The 10,365-nt window shown below is 39.1% G+C and overlaps 1 non-coding gene across 1 annotated transcript; it reads left to right on the top strand.

Annotated features, from left to right (window-relative positions):
• Window positions 1–8,808: 8,808 nt before the first annotated feature.
• LOC112804974 (small nucleolar RNA R71) lies at window positions 8,809–8,916 on the top strand. Its single transcript, XR_003203590.1, has one exon. It is a non-coding gene; the product is annotated as a small nucleolar RNA R71 (small nucleolar RNA).
• Window positions 8,917–10,365: the final 1,449 nt, after the last annotated feature.

The following is a 10,365-nucleotide window of genomic DNA, read 5'->3' as shown; positions in this document are numbered from 1 at the left end:
ATTCCATAGGGTTCTCCCATGTAATTCACCTCTTCCATTGAAGGGTTCTCAGGATCATAAGCTTCTCCTTCAGATGAAGCGTCCTTAGTACTGCCTGGTGCAGCTTGCATTCCAGACAGACTTTGAGAACTCATATTGACTTGCTGAGTCAATATTTTGTTCTGAGCCAATATGGCATTCAGAGTATCAATCTCAAGAACTCATTTCTTCTGATTTGTCCAATTGTTCACAGGATTCCTTTCAGAAGTGTACATGAATTGGTTATTTGCAACCATTTCAATTAGTTCTTGAGCTTCTGCAGGCGTCTTCTTCAGATGAAGAGATCCTCCAGTAGAGCTATCCAAAGACACCTTGGACAGTTCAGACAGACCATCATAGAATATACCTATGATGCTCCATTCAGAAAGCATGTCAGAGGGACACTTTCTGATCACTTGTTTGTATCTTTTCCAAGCTTCATAGAGGGATTCACCTTCCTTCTGTCTGAAGGTTTGGACTTCCACTCTAAGCTTACTCAATTTTTGAGGTGGAAAGAACTTTGCCAAGAAGGCATTGACTAGCTTTTCCCAAGAGTTCAGGCTTTCTTTAGGTTGTGAATCCAACCATATCCTAGCTCTATCTCTTACAGCAAAAGGGAATAGCATAAGTCTGTAGACCTCGGGTCAACCCCATTAGTCTTGACAGTGTCACAGATTTGCATGAACTTAGCTAAAAACTGATGAGGATCTTCCAATGGAAGTCCATGGAAATTGCAATTCTGTTGCATCAGAGAAACTAATTGAGGCTTAAGCTCAAAGTTTTTTGCTCCAATGGCAGGCATAGAGATGCTTCTCCCATAGAAGTCGGGAGTAGGTGCAGTAAAGTCACCCAGCACCTTCCTTGCATTGTTGGCATTGTTGTTGTTTTCGGCTGCCATGTCTTCTTCTTGTTTGAAGATTTCTGTTAGGTCCTCTACAGAGAGTTGTGCCTTAGCTTCTCTTAGCTTTCGCTTCAAGGTCCTTTCAGCTTCAGGGTCAGCCTCAACAAGAATGCTTTTGTCTTTGCTCCTACTCATATGAAAGAGAAGAAAACAAGAAAATATGGAATTCTCTATGTCACAGTATAGAGATTCCTTGAGGTGTCAGAGGAAAAGAAAAATTGAAGGAGGGGGGTAGAAGAATTCGAACTTATCACCAAAGACAGAGTTCGAATTGTCCATTGAGGAGGAGTGTTAGTCCATAAATAGAAGGATGTGAGAAAAGGGGAAGAAATGTTCAAAAATTAAGTAAAAGATTTTAGAAACATTTTAAAAAGATACTAATTGATTTTCGAAAACTTAAGAGTGGAAAAAGAAATCAAGTGATTTTTGAAAAAGATTTTGAAATTAGAAAGTAAAAAGATATGATTGAAAACTATTTTGAAAAAGATGTGATTAAAAAGATATGATTTAAAAGTTATGGTTTTTAAAAAGATGTGATTGAGAAGATATGATTTGAAAAAGAATTTAAAAAGATTTGATTTTGAAAATTAATGACTTGGCTAACAAGAAAAGATATGATTCAAACATTAAACCTTTCTCAACAGAAAAGGCAACATACTTGAATTGTTGAATCAAATCATTAATTGTTAGCAAGTATTTTTGAAAATGGAAAGAAATTGATTTTGAAAACATATGATTGAAAAGATATGATTTGAAAAAGATTTATTTTTGAAAAATTTTGAAAACCTGAAAAAAATTTGAATTAAAACAGAATCTTCCCTCTTGTGCCATCCTGGCGTTAAACGCCTAGAATGGTATCCATTCTGGCGTTTAACGCCCAAAACACTACCCTTTTGGGCGCTAAACGCCCAGCCAGGCACCCTGGCTGGCGTTTAAACGCCAGTTTTCCTTTTTCACTGGGCATTTTGAACGCCCAGCCCTTTTCTATGTAATTTCTCTGCTGTATGTTCTGAATCTTCAATTCTCTGTATTTTTGACTTGAAAAGACACAGATTAAAATTTTTTTTTGGATTTTTAATAATCAAAATGTAACTAAAATCAAATAACAATGCATGCAAGACATCAAACTTTGCAGTTTGTATACCATTGACACTAACAAAATGAGAATGCATATGAAAAATAACAAAACACTCAAGACAGGAGAATTTAAAGATCAGAACAAGGAAATCATCAAGAACAACTTGAATATTAATGAAGACACATGCATGAATGCAAGAAAAATAGAAACATGCAATTGACACCAAACTTAAAATGAGACACTAGACTCAACAAGAAACATAAAATAATTTTTTATTTTTATGATTTTGTAACTTTTTTGGATTTTTCGAAAATTAAGTGGAAAAGAAAATAAAGATATCAAAATTCTTAATGAGAATTCCAAGAATCATGCAATGTTAGTCTAAAGCTTTAGTCTAAAGGAATTAGACATGGCTAGCCAAGCTTCAGTAGGACATTGCATTCAAGAGCTAAATTGATGAGAATCAATCAGCTTTGGTGATGATAAGAACATCACCTTGAAACACTAGAATTCATTCTTAAGAACTCTGAAGAAAAATACCTAATCTAAGCAACAAGATGAACCGTCAGCTGTCCAAATTCAACAATCCCCGGCAACGGCACCAAAAACTTGGTGCACGAAAATGTGATCATCAATGGCACCATCAACATGGTACGCTCAATTGCAATCTCAACTCTTTATCACAACTTCGCACAACTAACCAGAAAGTGCACTGGGTCGTCCAAGTAATAAACCTTATGCGAGTAAGGGTCGATCCCACGGAGATTGTTGGTATGAAGCAAGCTATGGTCACCTTGTAAATCTCAGTCAGACAGATTCAAATGGTTATGGATGATATACGAATAAGGCATAAAGATAGAGATACTTATGTAATTCATTGGTGAGAACTTCAGATAAGCGAATGGAGATGCTTTGTCCCTTCCGTCTCTCTGCTTTCCTACTGTCTTCATCCAATCCTTCTTACTCCTTTCCATGGCAAGCTGTATGTTGGGCATCACCGTTGTCAGTGGCTACAATCCCGTCCTCTTAGTGAAAATGTTCAACGCACCCTGTCACGGCACGGCTAATCATCTGTCGGTTCTCAATCAGGTTGGAATAGAATCCATTGATTCTTTTGCGTCTTTCACTAACGCCCAGCCTTTAGGAGTTTGAAGCTCGTCACAGTTATTCAATCATTGAATCCTACTCAAAATACCACAGACAAGGTTTAGACCTTCCGGATTCTCTTGAATGCCGCCATCAATTATAGTTTATACCACGAAGATTCCGATCAAGGGATCCAAGAGATAAACATTCAAGCCTTGTTTGCTTGTAGAACGGAAGTGGTTGTCAGGCACTCGTTCATAAGTGAGAATGATGATGAGTGTCACATAATCATCACATTCATCATGTTCTTTGGGTGCAAATGAATCTCTTAGAACAAGAATAAGCTGAATTGAATAGAAGAACAACAGTAATTTCATTAATACTCGAGGTACAGCAGAGCTCCACACCTTAATCTATGGTGTGTAGAAACTCCACCGTTGAAAATACATAAGTGATAATAGTGATCATTGGCTTCGGCCCCAGAGAGGGAATCAGAAGAACCAAGATGAAAATACAATAGTAAAAGGTCCTATTTGTAGAGAACTAGTAGCCTAGGATTTACAGAAATGAGTAAATTACATAAAAATCCACTTCCGGGCCCACTTGGTATGTGCTTGGGCTGAGCATTGAAGCTTTCATGTGTAGAGAATTTTCTTGGAGTTAAACGCCAGCTTTTGTGCCAGTTTGGGCGTTTAACTCCCATTCTTGTGCCAGTTTCGGCGTTTAACACCGGGCAGTTTTGAGCTGATTTGGAACGCCAGTTTGGGCTATCAAATCTCGGGTAAAGTATGGACTATTAAATATTGCTGGAAAGCCCAGGATGTCTACTTTTCAACGCCGTTGAGAGCGAGGCAATTGGACTTCTGTAGCTCCAGAAAATCTACTTCGAGTGCAGGGAGGTCAGAATCCAACAGCATCTACAGTCCTTTTCAGCCTCTGAATCAGATTTTTGCTCAGGTCCCTCAATTTCAGCCAGAAAATACCTGAAATCACAGAAAAACACACAAACTCATAGTGAAGTCTAGAAAAGTGAATTTTAACTAAAAACTAACGAAAATATAATAAAAACTAACTAAAACATACTAAAAACATACTAAAAATAATGCCAAAAAGCGTATAAATTATCCGCTCATCACAACACCAAACTTAAATTGTTGCTTGTCCCCAAGCAACTAAAAATCAATTAAGATAAAAAGAAGAGAATATGCAATGAATTCCAAAAACATCTATGAAGATCAGTATTAATTAGATGAGCGGGGCTTTTAGCTTTTTGCCTCTGAACAGTTTTGGCATCTCACTCTATCCTTTGAAATTCAGAATGATTGGCTTCTATAGGAACTCAGAATCCAGATAGTATTATTGATTCTCCTAGTTAAGTATGATGATTCTTGAACACAGCTACTTTATGAGTCTTGGCCGTGGTCCAAAGCACTCTGTCTTCCAGTATTACCACCGGATACATACATGCCACAGACACATAACTGGGTGAACCTTTTCAGATTGTGACTCAGCTTTGTTAGAGTCCCCAATTAGAGGTGTCCAGGGTTCTTAAGCACACTCTTTTTTCCTTAGATCACAACTTTATTCTTTTTCTCTCTTTTTTTTCGTTTTTCTCCCCTTTTTTATATTCACTACTTTTTCTTGCTTCAAGAATCATTTTTATGATTTTTCAGATCCTCAGTAACATGTCTCCTTTTTCATCATTCTTTCAAGAGCCAACATTCATGAACAACAAATTCAAAAGACATATGCACTGTTCTAGCATACATTCAGAAAACAAAAGTATTGCCACCACATCAATATAATTAATCTGTTATAAAATTCAAAATTCATGCAATTCTTCTCTTTTACAATTAAGAACATTTTTTCATTTAAGAAAGGTGATGGATTCATAGGACATTCATAACTTTAAGGCATAGACACTAAGACACTAATGATCACAAGACACAAACATAGATAAACATAAGCATGAAAATTCGAAAAACAGGAAAATAAGGAACAAGGAGATTAAAGAACGGGTCCACCTTAGTGATGGCGGCTTGTTCTTCCTCTTGAAGATCTTATGGAGTGCTTGAGCTCCTCAATGTCTCTTCCTTGCCTTTGTTGCTCCTCTCTCATGATTCTTTGATCTTTTCTAATTTCATGGAGGATGATGGAATGTTCTTGGTGCTCCACCCTTAGTTGTCCCATGTTGGAACTCAATTCTCCTAGGGAGGTGTTGATTTGCTCCCAATAGTTTTGTGGAGGAAAGTGCATCCCTTGAGGCATCTCAGGGATTTCATGATGAGTGGGATCTCTTGTTTGCTCCATCCTTTTCTTAGTGATGGGCTTGTCCTCATTAATGAGGATGTCTCCCTCTATGTCAACTCCAACTGAATAACAGAGGTGACAAATGAGATGAGGAAAGGCTAATCTTGCCAAGGTAGAGGACTTGTCCGCCACCTTATAACGTTCTTGGGCTATAACCTCATGAACTTCTATTTCTTCTCCAATCATGATGTTATGAATCATGATGGCCCGGTCTATAGTAACTTCAGACCGGTTACTAGTGGGAATGATTGAGCGTTGGATAAACTCCAACCATCCCCTAGCCACGGGCTTGAGGTCATGCCTTCTCAGTTGAACCGGCTTCCCTCTTGAATTTTTCTTCCATTGAGCGCCCTCTTCACAAATGTCTATGAGGACTTGGTCTAACCTTTGATCAAAGTTGACCCTTCTAGTGTAAGGGTGTTCATCTCATTGCATCATGGGCAAGTTGAATGCCAACCTTACATTTTCCAGACTAAAATCTAAGCATTTCCCCCGAACCATTGTAAACCAATTCTTTGGGTTCGGGTTCAGACTTTGATCATGACTCTTGGTGATCCATGCATTGGCATAGAACTCTTGAACCATTAAGATTCTGATTTGTTGAATGGGGTTGGTAAGAACCTCCCAACTTCTTCTTCGAATCTCATGTCGGATCTCCGGATATTCACTCTTTTTGAGTTTAAAAGGAACCTCGGGGATCACCTTCTTCAAGGCCACAACTTCATAGAAGTGGTCTTGATGCACCCTTGAGATGAATCTCTCCATCTCCCATGACTCGGAGGTGGAAGCTTTTGCCTTCCCTTTCCTCTTTCTAGAGGTTTCTTCGGCCTTGGATGCCATAAATGGTTATGGAAAACAAAAAGCAATGCTTTTACCACACCAAACTTAAAAGGTTTGGTCATCCTCGAGAAAAAGAAGAAAGAAGAGAGTAGAAGAAGAAGAAAAAGATGAGATGGAGATGGCTTTGTGGTTTGGCCAAAGGGAGAGAAGTAGTGTTTAGGTTGTGTGAAAAGGAGGTGGTAAAGATGGGTTTATATAGGAGTGGAGAGAGTTGTAAGGTTCGGCTATGTGAGGGTGGTTTTAGGAGGGAAAGTGGTTTGAATTTAAATGGTGAGGTAGGTGGGGTTTTATGAAGGATGGATGTGAGTGGTGAAGAGAAAGATGGGATTTGATAGGTGAGGGGTTTTTGGGGAAGGCGTATTGAGGTGATTGGTGAATGGGTGAAGAAGAGAGAGAGTGGTGGGGTAGGTGGGGATCCTGTGGGGTCCACAGATCCCGAGGTGTCAAGGAAAAGTCATCCCTGCACCAAGTGGTGAGCAAAAATGCTCTCTATGCCAAATCTGGCGTTAAACGCCGGGCTGGTGCCCATTTCTGGCGTTTAACGCCAGCTTCTTGCCCTTTCCTGGCATTTAACGCCAGTCTGGTGCCCCTTTCTGGCGTTAAACGCCCAGAATGGTGCCAGACTGGGCGTTAAACGCCCATTTGCTGCCCTTACTGGCGTTTAAACGCCAGCAAGGTATTCCTCTAGGGTGTGCTATTTTTCTTTCTATTTTTCATTCTGTTTTTGCTTTTTCAATTGATTTTGTCACTTCCCATGATCATCAACCTACAGAAAACATAAAATAACAAAGGATAATTAGATAAATATAACATTGGTTTGCCTCCCAACAAGCGTTTCTTTAATGTCAGTAGCTTGACAGTGGGCTCTCATGGAGCCTCATAGATACTCAGAGCAATGTTAGAACCTCCCAACACCAAACTTAGAGTTTGAATGTGGGGGTTCAATACCAAACTTAGAATTTGGTTGTGGCCTCCCAACACCAAACTTAGAGTTTGACTGTGGGGGCTCTGTTTGACTCTGTTTTGAGAGAAGCTCTTCATGTTTCCTCTCCATGGTGACAGAGGGATATCCTGGAGCCTTAAACACAAAGGATTCTTCATTCACTTGAATGATCAATTCTCCTCTGTCCACATCAATCACACCCTTTGCTGTGGCTAGGAAGGGTCTGCCAAGGATGATGGATTCATCCATGCACTTCCCAGTTTCTAGGACTATGAAATCAGCAAGGATGTAATGGTCTTCAATCTTTACCAGAACATCCTCTACAAGCCCATAAGCTTGTTTTCTTGAATTGTCTGCCATCTCTAGTGAGATTCTTGCAGCTTGTACCTTAAAGATCCCTAGTTTCTCCATTACAGAGAGAGGCATGAGGTTTATGCTTGACCCTAGGTCACACAGAGCCTTCTTAAAGGTCATGGTGCCTATGGTACAAGGTATTGAGAACTTCCCAGGGTCCTGTCTCATTTGAGGTAGTTTCTGCCTAGACAAGTCATCCAATTCTTTGGTGAGCAAAGGGGGTTCATCCTCCCAAGTCTCATTACCAAATAACTTGTCATTTAGCTTCATGATTGCTCCAAGGTATTTAGCAACTTGCTCTTCAGTGACATACTCATCCTCTTCAGAGGAAGAATACTCATCAGAGCTCATGAATGGCAGAAGTAAATCCAATGGAATCTCTATGGTCTCTGTGTGAGCCTCAGATTCCCATGGTTCCTCATTAGGGAACTCATTGGAGGCCAGTAGACGTCCATTGAGGTCTTCCTCAGTGGCGATCACTGCCTCTTGCTCCTCTCCAAGTTTGGCCATGTGGGTCATGTTAATGGCCTTGCATTCTCCTTTTGGATTCTTTTCTGTATTGCTTGGAAGAGCACTAGAAGGGAGTTCAGTAATTTTCTTGCTCAGCTGTCCCACTTGTGCCTCCAAGTTTCTAATGGAGGACCTTGTTTTAGTCATGAAACTTTGAGTGGTTTTGATTAGATCAGAGACGACAGTTGCTAAGTCAGAATGGCTCTGCTTAGAATTCTCTGTCTGTTACTGAGAAGATGATGGAAAAGGCTTGCCATTGCTAAACCTGTTTCTTCCACCATTATTGTTGTTGAAACCTTGTTGAGGTCTCTGTTGATCCTTCCATGAGAGATTTGGATGATTTCTCCATGAAGAATTATAGGTGTTTCCATAGGGTTCTCCCATGTAATTCACTTCTTCCATTGAAGGGTTCTCAGGATGATAAGCTTCTTCTTCAGATGAAGCATCCTTAGTACTGCCTGGTGCACCTTGCATTCTAGACAGACTTTGAGAACTCATATTGACTTGCTGAGTCAATATTTTGTTCTGAGCCAATATGGCATTCAGAGTATCAATCTCAAGAACTCCTTTCTTCTGATTTGTCCCATTGTTCACAAGATTCCTTTCAGAAGTGTACATGAATTGGTTATTTGCAGCCATTTCAATTAGTTCTTGAGCTTCTGCAGGCATCTTCTTCAGACGAAGAGATCCTCCAGCAGAGTTATCCAAAGATATCTTGGACAGTTCAGACAGACCATCATAGAAGATACCTATGATGCTCCATTCAGAAAGCATGTCAGAGGGACACTTTCTGATCAATTGTTTGTATCTTTCCCAAGCTTCATAGAGGGATTCACCTTCCTTCTGTCTGAAGGTTTGGACTTCCTCTCTAAGCTTACTCAATTTTTGAGGTGGAAAGAACTTTGCCAAGAAGGCATTGACTAGCTTTTCCCAAGAGTTCAGGCTTTCTTTAGGTTGTGAATCCAACCATATCCTAGCTCTGTCTCTTACAGCAAAAGGGAATAGCATAAGTCTGTAGACCTCGGGGTCAACCCCTTTAGTCTTGACAGTGTCACAGATTTGCAAGAACTCAGCTAAAAACTGATGAGAATCTTCCAATGGAAGTCCATGGAACTTGCAATTCTGTTGCATCAGAGAAACTAATTGAGGCTTAAGCTCAAAGTTGTTTGCTCCAATGGTAGGGATAGAGATGCTTCTCCCATAGAAGTCAAGAGTAGGTGCAGTAAAGTCACCCAGCACCTTCCTTGCATTGTTGGCATTGTTGTTGTTTTCGGCTGCCATGTCTTCTTCTTGTTTGAAGATGTCTGTTAGGTCCTCTACAGAGAGTTGTGCCTTAGCTTCTCCTAGCTTTCGCTTCAAGGTCCTTTCAGCTTCAGGGTCAGCCTCAACAAGAATGCTTTTTTCTTTGCTCCTGCTCATATGAAAGAGAAGAAAACAAGAAAATATGGAATCCTCTATGTCACAGTATAGAGATTCCTTGAGGTGTCAGAGGAAAAGAAAAATAGAAGGAGGGGGTAGAAGAATTCGAACTTATCACCAAAGACAGAGTTCGAATTGTGCATTGAGGAGGAGTGTTAGTCCATAAATAGAAGAATGTGAAAAGAGGGGAAGAAATTTTTGAAAATTAAGTAAAAGATTTTAAAAACATTTTGAAAAAATACTAATTGATTTTCGAAAATATAATAGTGGAAAAAGAAATCAAGTGATTTTTGAAAAAGATTTTGAAATTAGAAAGTAAAAAGATATGATTGAAAACTATTTTGAAAAAGATGTGATTAAAAAGATATGATTTAAAAGTTATGGTTTTTAAAAAGATGTGATTGTGAAGATATGATTTGAAAAATAATTTAAAAAGATTTGATTTTGAAAATTAATGACTTGGCTAACAAGAAAAGATATGATTCAAACATTAAACATTTCTCAATAGAAAAGGCAACATGCTTGAATTGTTGAATCAAATCATTAAATGTTAGCAAGTATTTTTGAAAATGGAAAGAAATTGATTTTGAAAACATATGATTGAAAAGATATGATTTGAAAAAGATTTGATTTTGAAAAATTTTGAAAACCTGAAAAAATTTTGAATTAAAAATAGAATCTTCCCTCTTGTGCCATCCTGACGTTAAACGCCCAGAATGGTATCCATTCTGGCATTTAACGCCCAAAACACTACCCTTTTGGGCATTAAACGCCCAGCCAGGCACCCTGGCTGGCGTTTAAATGCCAGTTTTCCTTCTTCACTGGGCGTTTTGAACGCCAGCCTTTTTCTGTGTAATTCTTCTACTGTATATTCTGAATCTTCAATTCTCTGTATTTTTGACTTGA

This window comes from Arachis hypogaea, chromosome 5, assembly GCF_003086295.3.
Source record: "Arachis hypogaea cultivar Tifrunner chromosome 5, arahy.Tifrunner.gnm2.J5K5, whole genome shotgun sequence".
Classification (NCBI taxonomy): domain Eukaryota; kingdom Viridiplantae; phylum Streptophyta; class Magnoliopsida; order Fabales; family Fabaceae; genus Arachis; species Arachis hypogaea.
Note: the sequence above shows the minus strand (reverse complement) of the source record. Positions and strands in the feature narration are given on the sequence as shown.